General features: G+C 44.2%; 1 long non-coding RNA gene across 1 annotated transcript; it reads right to left on the reverse strand.

Moving 5' to 3' along the window:
* Window positions 1-25: 25 nt before the first annotated feature.
* LOC139766359 (uncharacterized) lies at window positions 26-8,922 on the reverse strand. The gene is made up of 3 exons (XR_011716860.1): window positions 8,773-8,922; window positions 8,207-8,425; window positions 26-2,854 (listed from the first exon to the last, which is right to left on the reverse strand). It is a non-coding gene; the product is annotated as an uncharacterized lncRNA (long non-coding RNA).
* Between the last annotated feature and the right edge of the window lie 1,068 nt (window positions 8,923-9,990).

Consider the following 9,990-nt stretch of genomic DNA (forward strand, 5'->3'; position numbering starts at 1 on the left):
GATTCAAAAATAATGAATCGAGGTCTTCGTAAACCATCCTGTATTATTACGAAATGTTTGATTGTATACATCTCTCCATGTTGGAGCTGCTGTTATAAGCTCATAGCACCGTATAGTTAAAACAGTAATAAGATTTAACAGAATTTCACACACATTATTGGCTCTATAGAACAGATGGAGAGCCAGATGGCTGAACTTGTCATTCTAAAGAATAGAAAAAGCACAATCGCTCCATCTATGAAAGTTATTTTGATGGTGAGTAGACAGATGTGGAGTTTAGAGGTACGGTAACAAAATTGCTTCCACCTAGGTAAAGTGAAGGAGGGAAATAGCGTGTGGATAGAGAATAGGTAACAATAACTTTATCTATGTGGTGTGATGGAAAAAAAAAATATAGCATATGAAGAGATTAACAAACTCAGTTCTCCATCTATGTAGCGTGAAGGAGGAAAACAGTATATGGAGAGATCAAGTAACAAACTCAAGTCTCCATCTGTGTACATAGAAGGGGGAAACAGTATATGGAGAGATCAAGTAACAAACTCAATTCTCCATCTATGTAGTGTGAAGGAGGGAAACAGTATATGGAGAGATCAAGTAACAAACTCAACTCTCCATCTATGTAGTGTGAAGGAGAGAAAGATCATGTATGGGGATCGAGTAACAAACTCAATTCTCCATCTATATAGTGTGGAGGGAAACAGTATATGGAGAGATCAAGTAACAAACTCAACTCTCCATCTATGTAGTGTGAAGGAGAGAAAGATCATGTATGGGGATCGAGTAACAAACTCAATTCTCCATCTATGTAGCGTGAAGGAGGAAAACAGTATATGGAGAGATCAAGTAACAAACTCAACTCTCCATCTATGTAGCGTGAAGGAGGAAACAGTATGTGGAGAGATCAAGTAACAAACTCAACTCTCCATCTATGTAGCGTGAAGGAGGGAAACAGTATATGTAGATCAAGTAACAAACTCAACTCTCCATCTATGTAGCGTGAAGGAGGAAAACAGTATATGGAGAGATCAAGTAACAAACTCAACTCTCCATCTATATAGCGTATGGGTATGGCTGCATTAGGTGATGTAAGTATATGGATGGAGGAGTAATGATGGATGATGGAAATATGGGACGAAGAAAAGGCCATAGCCCGTCATCTATATATTGAAGGAAATTGTGTAGAAGGCATTCTAGAGGTAAATGGCGTATTGAAAGCAGCTCAATAAACTAGAATGAAGTGATGTGAAAGAAATGATGAGGTTTAAACACATACGCTGCATTCTATGTGGTATATTAACTCATATGTGAAAGAAATGTGACGGCAGACATATCCACTGGTCTCTGTGTTGTATATTAACTCATAAGTGAAAGAAATGTTGATGTCTGACATATTCTCTGAACTCTGTGTGGTTTATCAAGTCATCCTAAGTCTACACAGAGCCACTTCGACTCTAAGTAGATAATGGTAATTACCTATTAACAATGGGAGGGGGAGGGGGGGGATTACACTCATGAAGTGGGGGGGGGTATCTTCTGTGTGTGTGTGTGTGTGTGTGTGTGTGTAGGACTGAGGTACTACCATTTTTTCGCTGGAACACTTGGTTTCGCTCCGTCCGTGACTGTATTAAAGTGTGTCTGTCCCGTGAGGTGGGACACGAACACTCGTGGGATATAAAGGTGTGTGTGTGTGTGTGTGTGTGTGTGTGTGTGTGCGTGTGTGTGTGTGTGTGTGTGTGTGCGTGTGTGTGTGTGTGTGTGTGTGTGTGAAGGTATGCGAGATGCATGGAAGAAGGGAGAGTGCGAAATGGAAGGGAGGAGAAAGAGATCGAAATGGAAGGAAAAAATGGAAATGTGTGAGATGGGGAATTGGGTTTTGATGGAAGAGAGAGACGTAGGAAGGAGGGTGTTATTAAATCAATTAACAGAGAAAATGCATTGTAGATTAGACAAAAAAAAAAGTCTTGAAATTTTACAGATTTCTCTTTTCTTTCTAATTCACTCATTTCTAGTTCTCTATTTCTTCGGGGATATGGCTCCTCCAGCAGCGTCTCTCTCTCTCTCTCTCTCTCTCTCTCTCTCTCTCTCTCTCTCTCTCTCTCTCTCTCTTCTTCTTCTTCTTCTTCTTCTTCTTCACCGTCAGCAGACCCCCAGCCAACAAGGGCGCGGCCCTAGGTAACTGTAGGACGACGCCGGGTACTCCTTACCATGGTCTTGTGTGAGGAAGTCTTCTGCCAGCGAACCCATCCACTATTAATGCTGTCCAATGGTTTCACCATATCCCCTCCTCTCTCCAACCCATCCCCCTGGCAAAGGAAGGAGGTGAGGTGGGTGGGCGTGGGCTCCGGAAGCTGTTACTACACCACCTTGCCCAAGGGTGAGCCAGGAACTATGCAAGGGCAGGGGCGTTCACCTCCCTGAGGTAAAGTCGAACCTCACCCGCATACCCTTATCTAAACACCTCTGGCGATGTTGTTCTTGTCAGTACCTCACTCGCCTCCTCTTCTTTTGCCTCCGCCTTCATTTCGTCTGATGTGGTGCGAATGTCACGTCCATCCACGAGGTTACAATTGCGTGAAGCTTACCCGGTGCGCTCTTAAAGTCATTCTCACAGATTACATTACTCTCTTTGGCATCTTGGGCTCTCGTCTGTCGCTGGGGCTGAGAGAGAGATCAACTTGCAGGGCCTCCGATACGACATGATGATGTGAATGATCAACACTTCAAATGATGAGCAGCTCATGCCACAGATAAATCTTCATCAGGTTCCCTTCAACACTGTGGCGGAAGACGTAGAGACTAAGAAGGCGAGACAAAGGTTCTTTGAGTCCTCCATGGTGATCCTGAGCCAAAACTAGAAGAGAGAGATAGGGAGAGATGTATTTACATCAAGTCTCTTTGTACACAGAGGTTCAAGAAGGTTACTGTCATCACAAAGCTGTGGTACAAAATGAGTGTGCCTCAAAGATATGGCACAAAGTCAGGGTACCACAAAGCTACAATACACTTATAAAACACAGTCGTGAAACATACACTCACATAACACACAGTCGTGAAACACAGACTCACACAACACACAGGCATGAAACACAGACTCACACAACACACAGGCGTGAAACACAGACTCACACAACACACAGGCATGAAACACAGACTCACACAACACACAGGCATGAAACACAGACTCACACAACACACAGGCATGAAACACAGACTCACACAACACACAGTCGTAAAACACAGACTCACACACCACACAGTCGTGAAACACAGACTCACACAACACACAGGCATGAAACACAGACTCACACAACACACAGTCGTAAAACACAGACTCACACACCACACAGTCGTGAAACACAGACTCATACAACACACAGGCATTCTAAATGTTCACGAAGAAAAAATACATAAGTGTTAATTCTGAACACCGTTTGTACCCAAGATGAACTCATACAAAAAAAGAAACCTCTCTCTCTCTCTCTCTCTCTCTCTCTCTCTCTCTCTCTCTCTCTCTCTCTCTCTCTCTCCTTAACCCCCCATCCCACCCCACCACAACAACTCCCCACTCTGAATCCTCCTCCTCCTGCTCCTCTCAGTCTTCCTCTCTCTCCTCCCCCCCACACCACCACCACAGGACATTAAGGCCTAACGAGCCTCATTATCACAGCTGTGGCAAACCTCTCTTTATAAACTTGCCATACGCAATGCCATACGCAAACCTGGGGAAAGTTACGCAGGACGATGATGGCTGCCAAGGGACGCGACTGGAGGGTGGTTGGAGAAAGGAGAGGGGAGGAGAGGGGGCGCGTGGTGTATTCCAGCCTCCTCAAGGCTATAGTGGGGTGGGGATGAGGAGGGGAAGAAGAAAGGAACTGGGGAGGAGTATATAAGTTAGCGAGGGAGATAAAGAAGAAGAGAAAGCACAGAGATATATAGAGGATCATGTGAAGAAGAGTATAAGGTAAGAAAGGGACACAGAGAAGAGGTGAAAGGCACAGAGATATATATGGAGAGGATCAGTTGAACAGATTATAAGTTGATAAAGGAACTTAGAGAAGAAGAGAAAGGGACATAGAGAAGAGGAGGAAAACACAGAGATATAAAAATTAGATGACGAACAGAGCAGAAGTGAAATAAGGTACAGAGAGAATAGGAGAACACAGAAAGGAAAGATTTATGTATATATATATATATATATATATATATATATATATATATGTATGGAGTCTCGCGTGAAGATCGTGGAAGGCATGTAGGGGACGTGTGGAGTATACAAACAGACACACACACACACACACACACGAATCGCACTGACCACCCGCCCGATCCTCCAACTAGATGACGTGATTCGAGAGCTTCTCAGACAAAGTGTCTTTTAACGAGAGACTTGTAGGCGACACCTACCGATTCTTTCCTCTCTCTCTCTATCGTCCTTGGAGACCTCGCTATCATTCGTGCTGCCGGCGCCCGACGAAGAGAGCTAGCGGTAAAAGACAATGGAATGAAGACCAGAGTGTGGAATAGCCATAAGGGAAGTTCACTGCGAGCGAAGTTCACTGAGTGAAGTTCATTAAAGTTCCCATTCTCCGGATAAGATGATCAAGAGGAGGAGGAGGAGGAGGTAGAGGAGGAAGAAGAGGAAGAGGAGGAGGAGGAGGTAGAGGAGGAGCAGCAGCAGCCGCCAGGAATCCAGGGAACCTCCTTCGCCTCATCTTGTATGACATGTGCGCCTACGTCTCTCCTACAGGAGGCGAAGTAACGACCTAATTAGCTATAAACGACCATGATGTACGCAGGAGACGTGAAAATGCAAATATGAGATATGAAAATGAAGATGGGTGTCATAAAGAAGACAGATAGGCACGGGTGGGCCATTTCCCTAAGCCGGCGTGCCCACCAGTCATCTCTACAGCCGTCCGTCCATCAACCCTCAGCGCTGCCACCACCAGCAGAAGCCCCGGCACGAGGAGGAGGAGGAGGAGGAGGAGGAGGAAAGGAGGAGAAGAAGAGGAGGAGGAGATGATGGGTGCAGGAGGAGGAGGAGGAAAGGAGGAGAAGAAGAGGAGGAGGAGATGATGGGTGCAGGAGGAGGAGAAGGAGGAGATGATGGGTGCAGGAGGAGGATGAGGAAAGGAGAAGAGGAGGAGGAGGAGGAGGAGGAGCGGATGGGTGCAGGAGGAGGAGGAAAGGAGAAGAAGAGGAGGAGGAGCAGGAGGAGATGATGGGTGCAGGAGGAGGAGGAGGAAAGGAGTAGAAGAAGAGGAGGAGGAGCGGATGGGTGCAGGAGGAGGAGGAGGAAAGGAGAAGAAGACGAGGAGAAGGAGGAGCGGATGGGTGCAGGAGGAGTGGAGAAGGATGGAGAAGGGAGGACAAATATGATGGACGCGTGAGAGAGAGAGGGAGAGAGAGAGAGAGAGAGAGAGAGAGAGAGAGAGAGAGAGAGAGAGAGAGAGAGAGAGAGAGAGAATCAGATACGAAAAAGAGAGTGTGTGAAGAATAGAGCTGAACGGGAAGAGGGCCAAAGCTCTGGAATGTTTACGTACGTTTACAACAATCACAAACGAAACATTCAAAAAATGGATCTGGTTGTAAATAATGATAATGATAATAATTATAATAATAATAATAATAATAATAATAATAATAATAATAATAACAGAAAAGCTGCAGTTAAGAGAAGCAAGCAGCCACGGTAAGGCTAAAGAAGAAGAAGAAAAAAGAGGGGGCAAGAAATGGGAGAGGGAAAAGGGAGAGATAGAGAGAGAGAGAGAGAAAGAGAGAGAGATAGAGAGAGAGAGAGAGAGAGAGAGAGAGAGAGAGAGAGAGAGAGAGAGAGAGAGAGAGAGAGAGAGAGAGAGAGGAGGGAGGGAGAGAGGAGGACGTGGATGAGGAATAAGATGGGGGATATGCGGGGCAGGAAGATGGAGAGTATTGAATCTGACATTTCCCTAAGCCGGTGGCCCACTCGTCATATCTACGGCCCCACGTCCATCAGGCACCGGGGGGAGGGGGGGGCTGCTGGCCGGTCACACATCCCTCCCCCTCCCCCCTCCACCCCTCCCTCCCCACATGACCCCTTCCCTGGCTGCTGCTGGAGGACGGGAGAGGGAGGAGGTGGTGGAGGTGGTGAGGAAGAGCCAAAGCTTGGAGTGGGAATGGGGAGGGAATTTGGGAGGGAGGGAGAGGGGAAAGAAGGTCAGGGAGTTTTGGGAGCATGAGGGGGATAGAAATGGGTGGGTATGGGGAGAGAAAAAACGTCAGATAACGGGTGGTAACGAGAGTAAGGATTGATTTGGCAAGTGTGGGCCACCGCGATAAGAAAATGGGTGCACTTAGAAAATGGTGTGTGTGTGTCTGTGTGTGTGTGTGTGTGTGTGTGTGTGCCATAGGGGTAGGGAAAGGGGTCGAGAAGAAAGCCGTCAGGGTCTACAGGAAGGAGATGAGGGTCATTTCAAACTCGAAGTGCTTTGGGGAAAGGCAAGGGCAGTTAAGGCCCTAATCTAGGCCATCCCATTAACGCTATATATATATATATATATATATATATATATATATATATATATATATATATATATATATATATATATATATATCCTGGCTTGAGCCAGGTAACCATTTTATCGACCAACCCTTTGGGATGGATGAACAGCTGGGTTGACTGTGAACCGACTGGGAGCGACGGGGTCTTAAAGAGAGAGGAGATAATCTTGGGAGTCTCTGAGCGCTGAGGAGAGGAAGGATAAGGTGCAGGAGGACCTTCCAGAAGACTTGGAGAGAGAGAGAGAGAGAGAGAGAGAGAGAGAGAGAGAGAGAGAGAGAGAGAGAGTTAAGGGAAGGAATAAAGCTTGAATGTTGTGGTGCAAGACATGAAGGTTTGGAAAGAGACGCAAGCATAAAGTCCGCTTGAGGGGCGATGGGGGATAGAAAATGGCACGAGGGAGGTTTTGTCGAACGCAAGACTAACGAAAAAATATATAAAAGTTAACGAGACGTTTAACATCAAGATGAAAGTAAAGATTACGAACAAGAGAAAAAAAAAAGAGAGAAAAGAAAGTGAAAATAGCGTTAAAGATAGCAGGTATAACTAAAGTTTAGGGTCATATAAATACAGGAAATTTCTAAGGGGAGGGAGGGAGGGAAAGAAAGAATAAAGGAGGAGGAAAATCTGGCGACTGAAGAAAGAAAACGGGAGACGCCGTTACAATAATGTAGCCTACGAACGATCTTTATATCGACCATAAATATGGCCCAGCTCAGGCAGAATGTATATCTCGCTTTATGCTATACACTGGACCACATACAACTCTCCCTCGCATGGATATCCAGAGAGAGTGATTCGTAATTTCCAATGAATAATATTGTTTTTATTTATGTATATTGGCCTTCTAGTGGCGTTCCCCCTTAATGGGCCATTCTTTCTCGTTTTCTTCCGTGCTGGCTGTCAATTGTATGTTCTTTAAAAGGAAGTTCTTAGTAAGGGAACCAATCCATTCGTAAAACACTTGAAATAATTAGGTTAAGAGTTAGGATATCATACCAAAAGGTCGTAGGATTAGGTTTAAGAGTTAGGATATAAACAAAAGGTCATACCATCTAAGTGGTATTCTCAGGCCTACCGTTGTACTCAAGGGCCGTACCGTTGTACTCAACTACCGTACCGTGATCTGTACCGTTGTACCACGACAAGTTCTTCAAAGTTCCCTTGAAGAACTTCCCATTCTCGAAGTACAACACCATTGCACCGCATTGGACAATAACTGGAAATCTATCCATCCTTTTGCATCATTTATCATAAACTTGTGCAATAGTCAGGATTAACTACAAATTCACCAAAAACCTAACTTAAAGCAATATATATATATATTCTTTCTTTTTCCAAAAGAAGGAACAGAGCAGGGGGCCAGGTGAGGATATTCCCTCAAGGGCCCAGACCTCTGTTCTTAACGCTACCTCGCTGATGCGGGAAATGGCGAATAGTATGAAAAATGAAATATATATATATATATATATATATATATATATATATATATATATATATATATATATATATATATATATATATTCGGCAAAGACTTCACCTTAAATTTAACTATGGTCTAAGTAAAGATAGCTATATAAGTACAGGCATGATTAATTACTTTTAAATAGAATTATGTAATATTCTGATAATATAATTCTAAAATAATCCCTTCAGAGGACTAACCATTTCATGGTGATGACTTGCTGATTCGAGGTGATAGATGATGGTACAGTGGATGACGAGTTTCCATGTGAGGCAACGGTATATAGCGGTTAGGCTGGCTATCTAGATGTTCGCAACTTGTGGGGTTGCAGATAGATGGCGGGGTCGTTCGTCTGTCGCAAATGGCTTGTCTGTCGTAAATGGCCACCGTGCCACGTCAACATATCAATCAGCTGACCCCTGCAATACATAAGAGAGAACACTGTAGTTTTGTGTCAAAAAAAAAAGGAGATATATGTGTCACTATGTATTTCCTTGATTCCCTTTCCTGAAGTTACAGTTACGATGATAGATATCTCTTGAATCTATCTCGCTAATTCCTCTCTCCAACAGTTTCAGTAACTATGATTATGGTTGAATCTAGACGACACGACCTTTCGTAATAAGTTGGTAATATCTATTTCAATACATCACTACTAGCAAGCACTAGTTTTTCCAACGCGCAGGACATCACTGCTAAGTAACATTAGATTATTTCCAATTATTTCTGTTGACGCCTCAACTCTAATACATTTATATCAATTCACCTTTCCACCCACCACGGATCACAAACACGCACACGGACAGGGAGATCCTCGTCAACTCAGACTGAAAATGTGTATGACTGGACTGCATTTATATAGCAGATAATACGTTTTAAACCGTCGATAGAGCGACATACGTATGAGCAGGATGACTGTGTAAGTAACGGTTGTGACGTAAGAACGCCAAGGGTGGTGATGCTGAGGTGGCATTATTTTCATTTTCTCTCTCTCCTCATTCGTATTCATGCTGACGTTTCTTTCACTAAAGTATCACCAAAAACTCCGTAATCTTTGTAGACATTTAGTCAAGGTAGATAACTTTCGGTTCGTTTAGTTTGCCGAGGGCAGGGTGTTGAAAGTGATGAAGTAACGCTATCTGGCAGCGCATATATATATTGTTGCCTTCAAGAGCGCACACTATTCTACCTCCTTGCTAATACGTTTGGCGTTTATGCCATGGTTTTGTAACGGAAAGCCACGAACAAAGTAAACTTTCAGAATTTCGTTCGCTTCTCGAAGTATAGACTTGAGAATTACTCATTCGTATGGTGTTTGAATCGCATTGTGAGTGGACTCAAAAAGGTGCTGAAAACATTTATTTCTCCTCGTTACATGGTGCCCATTTCTTGGAATTCCCAAGGATTTACCATCAGAGATTCATCGTAGAACCCAAGCCTCCACATCTCTCAAGAATAGGGCAATAAGTGAATCATTCTGTGATTCCCCATTGCATCGACACACTGTTGCAACGGATGGTGGTAGAAAAAAGAAAAACGCTCCTCTGTTACACCTATTTGAATTGAATCTACTAACGTATGCGGTGTCCACATGGGTCTCCAACTGAACCAAACGTTTTTCCTTTTCTTTTTTTCCACGTGATAGTCACGTCCTTCTCCCCCCCTCTCACTCGTGGTACTCCTATCCCTCATGGGGAAGGTGGAGAAGGGGAGATCGCCGTAACTCACCCCAGATAATACCACCCCCTTACCACCGCCCCTCAGTCCCTCCCTCCCCCACACACACACACACACACACACACACACACACACACACACATACGTATGTAGTACATTCCACAGGATACGTACATGTAAGACTTATGCTCATGTAACACGTATACGATGTGTGGTTTGTACATATGGATGTTGGTATCAATTTGAACCAAGGGTGTCCGTTAATTCGAGCCAAAAGCAGTAAAGTTGAGCTCTGCCTCTTGTTAAC

This window comes from Panulirus ornatus, chromosome 57, assembly GCF_036320965.1.
Source record: "Panulirus ornatus isolate Po-2019 chromosome 57, ASM3632096v1, whole genome shotgun sequence".
Taxonomy (NCBI): domain Eukaryota; kingdom Metazoa; phylum Arthropoda; class Malacostraca; order Decapoda; family Palinuridae; genus Panulirus; species Panulirus ornatus.